The sequence below is a fragment of the Thalassophryne amazonica genome, unplaced genomic scaffold (assembly GCF_902500255.1).
Source record: "Thalassophryne amazonica unplaced genomic scaffold, fThaAma1.1, whole genome shotgun sequence".
Classification (NCBI taxonomy): Eukaryota; Metazoa; Chordata; class Actinopteri; order Batrachoidiformes; family Batrachoididae; genus Thalassophryne; species Thalassophryne amazonica.
Genome location: NW_022986265.1, coordinates 298,434 through 315,243, shown reverse-complemented (window position 1 = coordinate 315,243; position 16,810 = coordinate 298,434).

Genomic DNA, 16,810 nt, shown 5'->3' with positions numbered 1-16,810 from the left:
GTCCGTCCACGTCGAACCGGAACCACCCGGATTTCCTCTGCCACCGAACCCTGGAAGTACTGGAACCGCCAAGTCCCGAATTCCCAGGTGGCCACTGCCTCCGCTCGTCGGATCCGGTACTGCTGGCAAGAGAACAGTAAACACACAGGTGTGGGTGCAGCTGCACCCAGTAACACAGAGGAGGGGAGAAGTCGCCTCCACCTCACATCACAATGCTGCAGGAAGGTGAGTACTTATCTGAAGCTACGGCTTCTTGTAAACAGCTGTCCTGCAATGCTCAACAAGAAAGACAATATAATAATGTACGAAGTACAGCAGAGAACGTTACCTTTATCTTAAGGTGATATCTCGGCACTGAGGTGGAGACGCCATCCTACTGATATACCTCCGTGCTGAGTGGAACAGCTGTGTCCAGTGATGGGTGACAGCTGTCACCCTGGCTGCTCCCATAAGGCGGCAGCGCCCTCTGGTGCCTGGAGCCCGCACTCCAGGCAGGGCGCCCTCTGTTGGTGGTGGGCCAGCAGTACCTCCTCTTCAGCGGCCCACACAACACGTTGCCCCTGTTGGATTCGGTGTTCACACCCCTGCATGGAGCCAAAATCTTCACCAAGCTCGATCTTAGAAATGCGTATCATCTGGTTCGGATCCGGAAGGGAGACGAGTGGAAAACAGCATTTAACACCCCCTTAGGTCACTTTGAGTACCTGGTCATGCCGTTCGGCCTCACAAACGCCCCCGCGACGTTCCAAGCATTAGTTAATGATGTCTTGCGGGATTTCCTGCACCGGTTCGTCTTCGTCTATCTAGACGATATACTCATCTTTTCTCCGGATCCTGAGACTCATGTCCGGCATGTACGTCAGGTCCTGCAGCGGTTGTTGGAGAACCGGCTGTTTGTGAAGGGCGAGAAGTGTGAGTTCCACCGCACCTCTTTGTCCTTCCTGGGGTTCATCATCTCCTCCAACTCCGTCGCTCCTGATCCGGCCAAGGTTGCGGCGGTGAGAGACTGGCCCCAACCCACAAGCCGTAGGAAGTTGCAACAGTTCCTAGGCTTTGCTAATTTCTACAGGAGGTTCATTAAGGGCTACAGTCAGGTAGTTAGCCCCCTGACAGCCCTGACCTCACCAAAAGTCCCCTTCACCTGGTCGGATCGGTGCGATGCCGCATTCAAGGAGTTGAAACGGCGCTTCTCGTCTGCACCTGTTCTGGTGCAGCCCGATCCTAGTCGCCAGTTAGTGGTTGAAGTGGACGCCTCGGACTCAGGGATAGGAGCCGTGCTGTCCCAGAGCGGGAAGACCGATAAGGTCCTTCACCCGTGTGCCTATTTTTCCCGCAGGTTGACCCCAGCCGAACGGAACTATGACGTCGGCAATCGAGAGCTCCTTGCGGTGAAAGAGGCTCTTGAAGAGTGGAGACATCTGTTGGAGGGAACGTCCGTGCCATTCACGGTTTTCACTGACCACCGGAACCTGGAATATATCAGGACCGCCAAGCGGCTGAATCCCAGGCAAGCCCGCTGGTCACTGTTCTTCGGCCGTTTTCACTTCCGCATCACCTACCGGCCCGGGACCAAGAACCAGAAATCGGATGCCTTGTCCCGGGTACACGAAGACGAGGTCAAAACGGAGTTGTCGGATCCACCGGAACCCATCATCCCGGAGTCCACTATCGTGGCCACCCTCACCTGGGACGTAGAGAGAACCGTCCGGGAGGCCCTGGCATGAAGCCCGGACCCCGGGACTGGACCAAAGAACAGACTTTACATCCCACCAGAGGCACGGGCTGCAGTCCTGGACTTCTGTCACGGCTCTAAGCTCTCCTGTCATCCAGGGGTGCGAAGAACTGTGGCAGTTGTCCGGCAGCGCTTCTGGTGGGCGTCCCTGGAGGCCGACGTCCGGGACTATATCCAGGTCTGTACCACCTGCGCCAGGGGCAAGGCCGACCATCGCAAGGCTCCGGGACTGCTACAGCCGCTGCCCGTGCCTCATCGCCCCTGGTCCCACATCGGCCTGGATTTTGTCACGGGCCTCCCGCCGTCCCAGGGAAACACCGTCATCCTCACGATAGTGGACCGATTCTCCAAGGCGGCCCACTTCGTGGCCCTCCCGAAGCTCCCAACGGCCCAGGAGACAGCGGACCTCCTGGTCCGCCACGTCGTCCGCCTGCATGGGATACCATCAGACATCGTCTCTGATCGCGGTCCCCAGTTTTCCTCACACGTCTGGAGGAGCTTCTGCCGGGAACTGGGGGCCACGGTCAGTCTCTCATCCGGGTATCACCCCCAGACCAACGGGCAAGCAGAGCGGGCTAATCAAGAAATGGAGCAAACACTACGTTGTGTGACAGCCGCGCACCCGGCGGCCTGGAGTACTCATCTGGCCTGGATCGAGTACGCCCACAACAGTCAAGTGTCATCAGCCACCGGCCTCTCCCCCTTTGAGGTGTGTTTGGGGTATCAGCCCCCACTATTCCCGGTGGTTGAGGGAGAGGTCGGTGTGCCCTCGGTCCAGGCCCACCTGCGGAAGTGCTGTCAGGTGTGGCGTGCCGCCCGTTCTGCTTTGTTGAAGGCCCGGATGAGGGCGAAGACCCATGCAGACCGGCGGCGGACCCCGGCCCCTACGTATCGCCCCGGGCAGGAAGTGTGGTTGTCCACCAAGGACATTCCTCTGCAAGTGGCCTCCCCAAAACTGCAAGATAGATACATAGGTCTGTTTAAGATTCTCAAGGTCATCAATCCCGCCGCAGTGAGGCTTCGGCTTCCAGCCTCACTGCGGATCCATCCAGTATTTCATGTGTCAAAGATCAAGCCCCATCACACCTCGCCCCTCTGTGCACCCGGTCTGGCACCACCTCCTGCCCGGATCATCGATGGCGAGCCGGCTTGGACAGTGCGCCGGCTGTTGGACGTCCGACGGATGGGCCGGGGCTTTCAATATCTGGTGGACTGGGAGGGGTACGGTCCCGAAGAACGCTCCTGAGTGAAGAGGAGCTTCATCCTGGATCCGGCCCTCCTGGCCGACTTTTACCGTCGCCACCCGGACAAACCCGGTCGGGCGCCAGGAGGCGCCCGTTGAGGGGGGGGTCCTGTTGTGTGGGCCGCTGAAGAGGAGGTACTGCTGGCCCACCACCACCAGTGGGCGCCCTGCCTGGAGTGCGGGCTCCAGGCACCAGAGGGCGCCGCCGCCTCACAGGAGCAGCCAAGGTGACAGCTGTCACCCATCACCTGAGACAGCTGACAGCAATCATCAGTGGGGTATATCAGCAGGACAGCATCTCCACCTCATTGCCGAGATATCGTTTCTACCTGAAAGGTAACGTATCAAAGCTGACGGAGTGTATCCTTTTGGATTAGTGCTTAGATTGTGGATTACTGTTCCAACGAGAGGTGGAGGTAACTTCCCTGCTGTTCGGAGTCTTGGGTGCAAACGCGCCCCCATCTAACTGTTCTTTGTTCCTCGCCAGCAGTACCAGGTCCGACACGCGGAGGCAGTGGCCACCTGGGAGTTCGGGACTTGGCGGCTCCAGTATTCCCGGGGTCCTGTGGCGGAGGAAGCCGTGTGGTTCCGGTCTTACCTTGGAGAGGCGTCTCCTATCTTCGAGCCTGCCCACACTGTTGTGTGGGCCGCTGAAGAGGAGGTACTGCTGGCCCACCACCATCAGAGGGCGCCCTGCCTGGAGTGCGGGCTCCAGGCACCAGAGGGCGCTGCCGCCTTATGGGAGCAGCCTGGGTGACAGCTGTCACCCATCACCGGACACAGCTGTTCCACTCAGCACAGAGGTATATCAGGAGGACGGCGTCTCCACCTCAGTGCCGAGATATCGCCTTTAGACGAAGTACCGGATCCGACGAGCGGAGGCAGTGGCCACCTGCGAATTCGGGACTTGGCGGTCCTGATGTACTCCAGGTTCCGATGGTCAGTGAAAACCGTGAATGGCACGGCTGTTCCCTCCAACAGATGTCTCCACTCTTCGAGGGCCTCTTTCACAGCAAGGAGTTCCCGATTGCCGACGTCATAGTTCCGTTCAGCTGGGGTCAACCTGCGGAAAAATAGGCACACGGGTGAGGACCTTATCGGTCTTCCCCGCTCTGGGAGAGCACCGCTCCTATCCCTGAGTCCGAGGCATCCACTTCAACCACTAACTGGCGGCTAGGATCGGGCTGCACCAGAACTGGTGCAGACGAGAAGCGCCGGTTTCAACTCCTTGAACGCGGCTTCGCACCGATCCGAACCAGGTGAAGGGGACTTTTGGGGAGGTCAGGGCTGTCAGGGGGCTAACTACCTGACTGTAGCCCTTAATAAACCTCCTGTAGAAATTAGCAAAGCCGAGGAACTGTTGCAGCCTCCCTACGGCTTGTTGGTTTGGGGGCCAGTCTCTCACCGCCGCAACCTTGGCCGGATCAGGGGCGACGGAGTTGGAGGAGATGATGAACCCCAGGAAGGACAAAGAAGTGCGGTGGAATTCACACTTCTCGCCCTTCACAAACAGGCGTTCTCCCAACAACCGCTGCAGGACCTGACGGACATGCCGGACATGTGTCTCAGGATCCGGGGAAAAGATGAGTATACTCGTCTAAGATCGACGAGAACCGGTGCAGGAAGTCCCCGCAAGACATCGTTTACACAACGCCTGGAAGTCGCGGGAGCATTAGTGAGACCGACCTTGTGACCAATGGGTGAGATCGTCGTCTTGGGAGCCATCTCATCAGCAGCGGACGCGGAGAAATGTCCAGGTTGATGCACGGTCCTGTGAAGAGGTAGGGGGTGAGGTCTCACGCTCGTCAGCAACACTTCCTGAGGTACGTAATTTGTGACTAACAGTTATACAGTCAGTAATGTGGTGTCCCTCACACCTTATTGTATTGAGCTGTATGTTAGTCATGTATCAGCTTCCACTGCGGTGGAGTTTTGTGAACGGGATGTTCCATGCCTGCAGGTTGGGAAGCTGATCAGTAATCAAGCCAGGAAGTGTTTGCTGTTTGTACACCTTTAAGTGTTCTGTGTGTAGAGTGTGGACTCACATAATGGTTCCTTCTTTCCCCAGACTCGGTTGTTGAGGCCACCTGGGGGGTGTCCGGCGGGGTCCTTGGGTCCGAAACAGCTTCTGGCTCCGGACCGTTACGCTGCTGGGAGCGCACCACGCCAGAACCGCACCTTTTTGTTATATTATCTCTTTGTTATTATCACTGTTATGTATAAATTCAGTTAGCCTTTGTACCGTGCTCTGCTTATTTCATACTGGGGTCTTTCAAACGCTGGTCGGTTCTCCGAGCTGCGTCCGACTCATAACACACACGACACTTTTGTGAATTGACTGTTGTCTATTTCCATGATTGGTTGTATTCGTTGTGCACGTTCACAACAGTAAAGCCTTGTTATTTGACTTTCTCCATTGTCCGTTCATTTGCGCCCCCTGTTGTGGGTCCGTGTACTGACACTTTCCCAACATTATCTCTGAGTATACTGTTGGTACTGCATGTTTTCAGTGTTCCTGTTTTCTGGGAGTGGTGGATTTTTCCCTCAGGAGAGGAACTGTATTTTTGCTGACTGTTTGCTGGGTGTACACACACCCACCTTTAACCTGTGGCAGCTCCGGTGTGTTGCAGGTCTCCGTTGGCGGTGGAACCTCGTGGGTCCCGGCTCTTCTCTGGATAGGCATCTCCTACCCTCGGGCCTGCCCACGCGTCATCTTTTGTGTAGATTGATTGACAGACTAAAACCATATTTGGTTGTTGTGCACATTTGCAGAATAAATTATTTATTCGGACTTCCTATTGGCCGTTCATTTACGCCCCCTGTCGTGGGTCCATGTACTTCACTTTCCCAACAAGTGCACTGGTTTCAGTGCAGCAGGTTCCCTGTTCAAATCCCACCCCTACCACATTCCATGTAATTTTGAGCTGCATCAGGAAGGGCATCCAGCGTAAAACTCAAAAAGCAGATCCCCCTAGGATTTACTGTGGCGATCCCAAGTAAAAACAAGGGAGCAGCCAAGGGATTTACTTAAATACATCAGTATGGAAAACTGTGCCTGAACCGTTGGTGAATTTACAGCATATCTATGGTTTGCTACGAATCACTATAGCACCTTACCTGATCATGAGATGCATCTTCAGGCAATGACATTGTTTTCATGCCTAACCCTGCCTGGAAAAACTTTAGCTCCTCATCTGCTTTTGGAGTCACAATTGCAGGTGAGGGAAGGACAAAAAATTGCATTTTGCAAGTGGCTGTTCGTGATTGGTGCGGTAAACCTCTTCTTTCCCCGGAAAAGACCCGGAAAGATCTGTGACAGACAATAATGTATCAAATTAATATCTACAGTTACCATGGGCATATTCTCATTCAATTCAGTCCACTGACATAACTCTACAAGGCTGCTCCAACCCTATAAAGTCCCCTCCAAAAGTATTGAACACTTGGTATTTCACTCACTCACTTATCTTCAACCGCTATCCAGGACTGGGTCACTGGGGCAACAGCTCCAGCAGGGGACCCCCAATCTTTCATTTCTCGGGCCACACTGACCACCTCTGAGGGATCCTGTGGTGTTCCCAGGCCAGTGTGGAGATATAATCTCTCCACCTAGTCCTGGGTCTTTCCCAGGGTCTCCTCCCAGATGGACGTGCCTGGAACCCTAGGGAGGCGCCCAGGAGGCATCCTTACCAGATGTCCGAACCACCTCAGCTGGCTCCTTTCAACGCGAAGGAGCAGGGACTGTGCTCCGAGCTCCCCACGGATGACCGAATTTTTCACCCTATCTCTAAGGAAGACACCAGCCACCCTCCTGAGGAAGCCCATTTCGGCCGCTTGACTGAAAGACTTCGTATGTCACACATCTTAATTTGTTTATGCCATTTCAAATACAATTAATAAATAAATGGTTCTGAAATGATCTATGTTTCTATCTATTTAAGTTTCTAAAATTATTAACTTGATATAAATTAATTACAAATATAAAAGCCAAGATGACTGTTTGCATAGGTAATGGAACACTTAGGTGTAATACCTGTAAATATTCAGTTTTATTATTTACAGTATTATTTAAAGTGCTCCAATACTTTTGGAGGGCACTGTGCATCATATAAGATTTTCTTTTCCCATGTAAATGTATGTGTGTGTTGAGTCCCTATAAAAACCTTTGCATTTCTGCTGAGAATGATGGTTGCATGGTGGTGGCTGTTCCAGACAACGGGTTGAGGACAGGAATTGCTCTGGGTGGAGGACTGACGTTGGTGGCAGCGCTGGATGAGGGTTTGAAGGATGCTCTTGCCTCACAACTACGAGCATCCATATTTTGTTGGATGAGTGCAACCAGATTTCTTGCTACAGATTCCACATTCCTCTGTGATCCAAGATCCTGACCCTACAAGAAAAGCAATTTTTAACCTAACTATATTTATTTTTATGCAAATTCTGAACTTCTCTGGCATTTGGTGCAATGACAATAAACTGGGTATTTTGAAGAAAAAAAAAAAAACTGTTAAAGTTATCACATTAGAAATACTTCTTGCCACCACATCACATCTCTTTGAATATGCAGAAAAGTCTGGTAGATAGTAAGATGGAATGAGTGCAAGCTAAATCCTTGATGATATCTTATGTGCTGTGAATCAGGTCCAAGGCCAGCTGCTAATTTGTTGGACTTCAGATATTTTCTTGTGTCTCTAACAAGAAAACATAACTTGTTAACAGGTAGTAGATTTTTTTTAACATTATTTCTTCGAAAATACAACTTATAGCAACCGAAGTTATCATAATATAACGATTAAGTACCAGACTCCATTGCATCGTCTGTTCGTCCCGCCATACAGTCTATCCAGCCGGGCTTAAAATGGCAGCGGTGAGCGATGTCATTGGTGCTTGCGCCCTCTGGTGGTATGAAGCTGTATAACCACAGAGGCACAGACGAGTCTCCACACAGACACACAAATCGCTGCACGCATTCACAGATCTGACGTGGCAGAACTGTAGCAAAAGTCACGTGTAAGAACACGTCCAATCAAATCAAATCAATTTGATTTATATAGCGCCAAATCACAACAAACAGTTGCCCCAAGGCGCTTTATATTGTAAGGCAAAGCCATACAATAATTACAGAAAAACCCCAACGGTCAAAACGACCCCCTGTGAGCAAGCACTTGGCGACAGTGGGAAGGAAAAACTCCCTTTTAACAGGAAGAAACCTCCAGCAGAACAAGGCTCAGGGAGGGGCAGTCTTCTGCTGGGACTGGCTGGGGCTGAGGGAGAGAACCAGGAAAAAGACATGCTGTGGAGGGGAGCAGAGATCAAGAGATGCTTTGATCAATTTAAGATCGAAGCATTAATTAATGGTAGGGCTTCCTTGAGCAGCCTGGTAGGAATGGGGTCTCTGTTGATGGTTTGGAGGAAGTAACTAATGAAAATAACTCAGACAGAACAATCGGAGAGAAAGAGTCTAACCAAATACCGGCATCACTGAAAGCAGCCAAAGAAAATGATATGTCTTTGGGATGGTTATGAGTAATTTTTCTCTAATAGTTAAAATTTTATTAGCAAAGAAAGTCATGAAGTCATTACTAGTTAAAGTTAAAGGAATACTCGGCTCAATAGAGCTCTGACTCTTTGTCAGCCTGGCTACAGTGCTGAAAAGAAACCTGGGGTTGTTCTTATTTTCTTCAATTAGTGATGAGTAGAAAGATGTCCTAGCTTTACGGAGGGCTTTTTTATAGAGCAACAGACTCTTTTTCCAGGCTAAGTGAAGATCTTTTAAATTAGTGAGACGCCATTTCCTCTCCAACCTATGGGTTATCTGCTTTAAGATGCAAGTTTGTGAGTTATACCACGGAGTCAGGCACTTCTGATTTAAGGCTCTCTTTTTCAGAGGAGCTACAGCATCCAAAGTTGTCCTCAATGAGGATATAAAACCATTGACGAGATAATCTATCTCACTCACAGAGATTAGGTAGCTACTCTGCACTGTGTTGGTATACGGTATTGGAGAACATAAAGAAGGAATCCTTAAACCTAGTTACAGTGCTTTCCGAAAGACTTCTACTGTAATGAAACTTATTCCCCACTGCTGGGTAGTCCATCAGAGTAAATGTAAATGTTATTAAGAAATGATCAGACAGAAGGGGGTTTTCAGGGAATACTGTTAAGTCTTCAATTTCCATACCATAAGTCAGAACAAGATCTAAGGTATGGTTAAAGTGGTGGGTGGACTCATTTACATTTTGAGCAAAGCCAATTGAGTCTAATAATAGATTAAATGCGGTGTTGAGGCTGTCATTCTCAGCATCTGTGTGGATGTTAAAATCACCCACTATAATTATCTTATCTGAGCTAAGCACTAAGTCAGACAAAAGGTCTGAAAATTCACAGAGAAACTCACGGTAACGACCAGGTGGACGATAGATAACAACAAATAAAACTGGTTTTGAGACTTCCAATTTGGATGGACAAGACTAAGAGTCAAGCTTTCAAATGAATTAAAGCTCTGTCTGGGTTTTTGATTAATTAATAAGCTGGAGTGGAAGATTGCTGCTAATCCTCCGCCTCGGCCCGTGCTACGAGCATTCTGGCAGTTAGTGTGACTCAGGGGTGTTGACTCATTTAAACTAACATATTCATCCTGCTGTAACCAGGTTTCTGTAAGGCAGAATAAATCAATATGTTGATCAATTATTATCTCATTTACTAACAGGGACTTAGAAGAGAGAGACCTAATGTTTAATAGACCACATTTAACTGTTTTAGTCTGTGGTGCAGTTGAAGGTGCTATATTATTTTTCTTTTTGAATTTTTATGCTTAAATAGATTTTTGCTGGTTATTGGTGGTCTGGGAGCAGGCACCATCTCTACGGGGATGGGGTAATGAGGGGATAGCAGGGGGAGAGAAGCTGCAGAGAGGTGTGTAAGACTACAACTCTGCTTCCTGGTCCCAACCCTGGATAGTCACGGTTTGGAGGATTTAAGAAAATTGGCCAGATTTCTAGAAATGAGAGCTGCTCCATCCAAAGTGGGATGGATGCCGTCTCTCCTAACAAGACCAGGTTTTCCCCCAATTATCTATGAAGCCCACCTCATTTTTTGGACACCACTCAGACAGCCAGCAATTCAGGGAGAACATGCGGCTCCGATTGGGGAGGGGCCCAGAGAAAACTACAGAGTCCGACATTGTTTTTGCAAAGTTACACACCGATTCAATGTTAATTTTAGTGACCTCCGATTGGCGTAACCGGGTGTCATTACTGCCGACGTGAATTACAATCTTACCAAATTTACGCTTAGCCTTAGCCAGCAGTTTCAAATTTCCTTCAATGTCACCTGCTCTGGCCCCCGGAAGACAATTGACTATGGTTGCTGGTGTCGCTAACTTCACATTTCTCAAAACAGAGTCGCCAATAACCAGAGTTTGTTCCTCGGCGGGTGTGTCGCCGAGTGGGGAAAAACGGTTAGAGATGTGAACGGGTTGGCGGTGTACACGGGGCTTCTGTTTAGGGCTACGCTTCCTCCTCACAGTCACCCAGCCGGCCTGCATTCCCGGCTGCTCGGGATCTGCCGGAGGGGAACTAATGGCGGCTAAGCTACCTTGGTCCGCACCGACTACAGGGGCCTGGCTAGCTGTAGGATTTTCCAAGGTGCGGAGCCGGGTCTCCAATTCGCCCAGCCTGGCCTCCAAAGCTACGAATAAGCTACACTTATTACAAGTACCATTACTGCTAAAGGAGGCCGAGGAATAACTAAACATTTCACACCCAGAGCAGAAAAGTGCAGGAGAGACAAGAGAAGCCGCCACGCTAAACCGTACCTTTGCGTTGTCCAATAGGAACGATGTGTCGGGCCAAAACACGGAAGACTCATGGAACAAAACCACTGATCTGTACAAAATGGATTGGACCAATCCGATTTGTGCAGAAACCCCTGATCTGTACAAAATGGATTGGACCAATCCGATTGGTGCAGAAACCACTGATCTGTACAAAATGGATTGTACCAATCCAACTGGTGCAGAAACCACTGATCTGTACAAAATGGATTGGACCAATCCGACTGGTGCAGAAACCACTGATCTGTACAAAATTGATTGGACCAATCCGACTGGTGCAGAAACCACTGATCTGTACAAAACAAAGTGTGACAGGACTGCTCATTTAGAGAGCAGTTTTCTGATGAAAAATCATTGGAAATGATTTTTTGTTGTTGTTACCTCAAAATTTCTGATTACTGTGAAAAAAAGTTTAGAACACTTGTAATTAAAATAGCTAAATAAATCAATAAATGGTTGTTTAGAAACCTTTCATCTGTAAATTAAAACCACCTGTTATTTCAGATTAGATCATTTCTTGTTTAACATAAGGAACCTCAGAGATTTATTTTTAGACAAATAAAATAACACGGAAACTTGTACATTTTTAAAGTCTGGTAGATTATTTATATCTTATTTCAACCAGAAAAACAGACACTAAATAAATACAAATGTTTATTATAAATGCAACAGGAAATAATTTAAGAATGACTGCAGTGTGATTGTAAAGTAGGATTTCTGTGACATGAACCTCATGATGATTTTTTTTTTATAGTAATTTAAACTTGTAATTTCGTCAAAATATGTAATTACCTTTAATGTTGTTATCGGGACAGAGTCATTTCTAAAATATGAATTTGAGACAATAAGTGGAGAGCTTCTACTTGTGCAAATGTCTTTGGACTTTGATTCGTGGACATTTTTAATGATCCGTTCATTTATTGTTAAAATATAAAATGAAACAGCTTTTTTAAAAATAATAAAATAGTTGCTGTTTAAAGAGCCTTTTATTTAGAAGCAGGTGATGTTCTGCTGGATTCTCTGGACCAGATGAAGGTCTCTTCTGCAGCTTTGACCTCTGGTGGTGTTGCTGAAGACACTTTTGTCCTATTTTGAAGAGCAGAGATGTTTTCTTTCGACTGGACTTCGTGGTTTTCAGCTCATCAATGGAAGTTTGGTTGTCTGCACAGCAAATGTTCCTGATTAGGATAAAAATATTTCTTTAAATATAAAGAAACACAAACAGTTTATATATATATAAAAAAAAAAAACGATGGAAAAAATGCCCGAAAAAAAGAGTCTCCAAAAAAAGCTGTAGCTTTATTTGGTAAAAATAAAAACTGAACCATTTACAAATTAAAGTGTTCACTCAGATCAACTGTGCTAAATGGCTAAGCTAACGTTAGCCAATCAGTAAACCTTCACAGCAGTTCAGCAAACGTCACGTTTTATTTTAATATTATTCTCACCTCGATAAAGCTGCAGAACTAAACTCCGTTGGTCAAACTGGGACTTCACATATATCCAAAAAGTGGGAGATTTTGGACTGAGTGGGTTTGCTCCATCACCCCGGCTGCCTGCCTCGGTCTGCCCAGTTATGATGCCTGAAGGCCGGCTTCTCCGTGTGGGTCGGCCCGCTGTCGCGGTTCGATCGATATCCCACCAAGTCGTCAGTCCTCCCTCGATCGGCGTCACTCCAAAAAGTAGATGAAAAAAGCTTCTCCCAGCAGGGTGATGGGAGAATCATTCTACTGCTGTTTTTTAAAGCTTTTTTGTGGTTCAGGCGACAAGACAGTGATCACTGAACTTTATTCAGATTGTGGAAACAGCCAGAGTGTGACGTAGCAATCTCCACTTGCCGCTTCCAAAGCGACGCGTCTGACGTCACGACGCGTTGGAAACGCACCGCCCTCTGCCGCAATGACAAGCGCAACCCTCAACCTATCAAATCCCTTGAACACAGACACACACCATATCTGTTTTAAAATTAATTACTTTAGTTAATTAATTTGGTTTATTTGTTAAATACGTGATATTATTGAATAACTAATATTTTGCTATATTTTTCAGTATTTCTTTTTCTTTCTTTTTTATTTTTTTGATAACTCTAACATCCGAGGGGGCGAGGTTGATTACGTGAGGGGGCATAGCCCCCAAACGCCCCCTCGTGGCGCCAGCTATGCGCACAGATCAAAATACGCATGCACAGATTGCTACACGCATTTGTGGATCAAAATACGCATTTGCAAATACTTTTGCTACAATAATGGCCCCATACGTGACGTCCATTCGAGTCTCTATTTCCATGTGTCTGTATACATAATAACAGGGAGGGGCGAAAAAGCGCCCCCGTGTGGTGAGCCTGTGGACAACACGACAGAGTCCAAGAGGCAGCCATTCACAGAGACCCACTGCTCCCGGTCAGATAAAAAATTAAAAATCCAGAAAACAAGCTGGTGAGGCAGGTGGAAGTCATCACGCAGCCTTTGTACTAAAACATACGGCTGCATCGTATTAAGTGCCGACAAGAAGTCTGCAAACAAGAGTCCGGCATGTGCCTGTGGCTTCTCCAGATGTTTATACAGGGAGTTGAGAATAAAAAGCTTTGCATCTTCCACCCACCTCGCAGAGCCTAGGCTCGTGTGTCATACATCACACTGACAAAGTGGGGAACCTAATGGTAATTTTTGATCCTATGTTGTCCTTTGACCTCCACATTAGAAATATTACGAGGACTGCTTTCTTCAATGTTCTATTTTCTGGTTTACCACAGTCCAGCATTAGGGGTCTCCAATTGGTTCAAAATGCTGCAGCCAGACTTTGGACATGAAGCAGAACGTTCAACCACATTACACCTATTTTGGTGTCTCTTCACTGGCTTCCTGTCCCAGTGAGATCAGATTTTAAAGTTCTGCTACTACAACCCCTGGCAAAAATGATGGAATCACCGGCCTCAGAGGATGTTCATTCAGTTGTTTAATTTTGCAGAAAAAAAGCAGATCAGACATGACACAAAACTAAAGTCATTTCAAATGGCAACTTTCTGGCTTTAAGAAACACTATAAGAAATCAAGAAAAAAAGATTGTGGCAGTCAGTAACAGTTACTTTTTTAGACCAAGCAGAGGAAAAAAATATGGAATCACTCAATTCTGAGGAAAAAATTATGGAATCACCCTGTAAATTTTCATCCCCCAGATTAACACCTGCATCAAATCAGATCTGCTCATTGACATTGACCCTATGTGTCTTTTTGCAAGGAACGTTTTCACAGTTTTTGCTCTATGGCAAGATGCATTATCATCTTGAAAAATGATTTCATCATCCCCAAACATCCTTTCAATTGTCCAAAATATCAACGTAAACTTGTGCATTTATTGATGATGTAATGACAGCCATCTCCCCAGTGCCTTTACCTGACATACAGCTCCATATCATCAATGACTGGAAATTTACATGTTCTCTTCAGGCAGTCATCTTTATAAATCTCATTGGAACGGCACCAAACAAAAGTTCCAGCATCATCACCTTGCCCAATGCAGATTTGAGATTCATCACTGAATATGACTTTCATCCAGTCATCCACAGTCCACGATTGCTTTTCCTTAGCCCATTGTAACCTTGTTTTTTTCTGTTTAGGTGTTAATGATGCCTTTCGTTTAGCTTTTCTGTATGTTTCTGTACTGTTTCTTACAGTTCGGTCACAGACGTTGACTCCAGTTTCCTCCCATTCGTTCTTCATTTGTTTTGTTGTGCATTTTCAATTTTTGAGACATATTGCTTTAAGTTTTCTGTCTTGACGCTTTGATGTCTTCCTTGGTCTACCAGTATGTTTGCCTTTAACAACCTTCCCATGTTGTTTGTTCAACCCCTGGCAAAAATTATGGAATCACCGGCCTCGGAGGATGTTCATTGAGTTGTTTAATTTTGTGGAAAAAAAAGCATATCACAGACATGACACAAAACTAAAGTCATTTCAAATGGCAACTTTCTGGCTTTAAGAAACACTATAAGAAATCAAGAAAAAAAGATTGTGACAGTCAGTAACGGTTACTTTTTTAGACCAAGCAGAGGAAAAAAATATGGAATCACTCAATTCTGAGGAATAAATTATGGAATCACCCTGTAAATTTCCATCCCCCAAACTAAAACCTGCATCATATCAGATCTGCTCGTTGACATTGACCCTATGCCATGACATTGATCATATGTGTCTTTTTGCAAGGAACGTTTTCACAGTTTTTGCTCTATGGCAAGATGCATTATCATCTTGAAAAATGATTTCATCATCCCCAAACATCCTTTCAATTGTCCAAAATATCAACGTAAACGTGCATTTATTGATGACGTAATGACAGCCATCTCCCCAGTGCCTTTACCTGACATACAGCTCCATATCATCAATGACTGTGGAAATTTAGATGTTCTCTTCAGGCAGTCATCTTTATAAATCTCATTGGAACGGCACCAAACAAAAGTTCCAGCATCATCACCTTGCCCAATGCAGATTTGAGATTCATCACTGAATATCACTTTCATCCAGTCATCCACAGTCCACAATTGCTTTTCCTTAGCCCATTGTAACCTTGTTTATTCTGTTTAGGTGTTAATGATGGCTTTCGTTTAGCTTTTCTATATGTAAATCCCATTTCCTTTAGGCGGTTTCTTACAGTTCAGTCATAGACGTTGACTCCAGTTTCCTCCCATTCGTTCCTCATTTGTTTTGTTGTGCATTTTTGGATTTTTGAGACATATTGCTTTAAGTTTTCTGTCTTGAAGCTTTGATGTCTTCCTTGGTCTACCAGTATGTTTGCCTTTAACAACCTTCCCATGTTTTTTGTATTTGGTCCTGAGTTTAGACACAGCTGACTGTGAACAACCAACATCTTTTGCAACATTGCATGATGATTTACTCTCTTTTAAGAGTTTGATAATCCTCTCCTTTGTTTCAACTGACATCTCTCGTGTTGGAGCCATGATTCATGTCAGTCCACTTGGTGCAACAGCTCTCCAAGGTGTGATCACTCCTTTTTAGATGCAGACTAATGAGCAGATCTGATATGATGCAGGTGTTAGTTTTGGGAATGAAAATTTACAGGGTGATTCCATAATTTTTTCCTCAGAATTGAGTGATTCCATATTTTTTTCCTCTGCTTGGTCTAAAAAAGTAACCGTTACTGACTGCCACAATCTTTTTTTCTTGATTTTTCTTAAAGCCAGAAAGTTGTCATTTATAAAACTGTTCACAGACTGGCACCTCCCTACTTAGCTGACCTAATTAAACCCTACGTACCGGCCCAGGCTCTGTGTTCTCAGGGTGCAGGACTACTTTGTGTCCCTAAGGTGAATAAGAAGTCTGTGGGTCACAAAGCTTTCTCTTATCGTGCCCCTGTTCTGTGGAATGATCTCCCTGCATCAATAAAACAGTCAGATTCTGTGGAGACTTTCAAGTTCAGACTTAAGACGCACTTATTTTCCCTTTCGTAAAAAGTAAGTCCCTTCGGCTGCTCCCTTGTTTGCACTCGGAGTCGCCACAGCAAATCCAAGGTGGATCTGAATGTTGAATTGGCACAGGTTTTACGCCGGATGCCCTTCCTAATGCAACTCCACATCACATTCGTACATGTAGAAATGTAGCAGGGGTGGGATTTGACCCCAGAGCCTTCTGAACTGAAACCAAGCGCATTATCTACTTGGCCACCACCCCTTATTTTCCCTTTCGTATGGCTAGCATAATGGCATAGTATGTTACTATGCTTTTTACTCTTTTATTAGTAAACAGAGTGGCCTGCGGCCTCAACTTTACCTAAATTCTGGGTCTTTTAGTGAAGCTTAGGGCTAGTCACCTTAGTATTTCTTCTGTTTTTCTTGTTGCTTAATGCTGACAAATTATACTGTATTTGTTGTCTTTCTGATGCTTGATTCTGCTCTTTTTTTTCTCTCTCTCTTTGAGGTGCGGCTTCATCCAGAGATGGGTGTGGTATCTGTTCCAGAAACCGTCCTGTGCAACATTTCCTGTATATT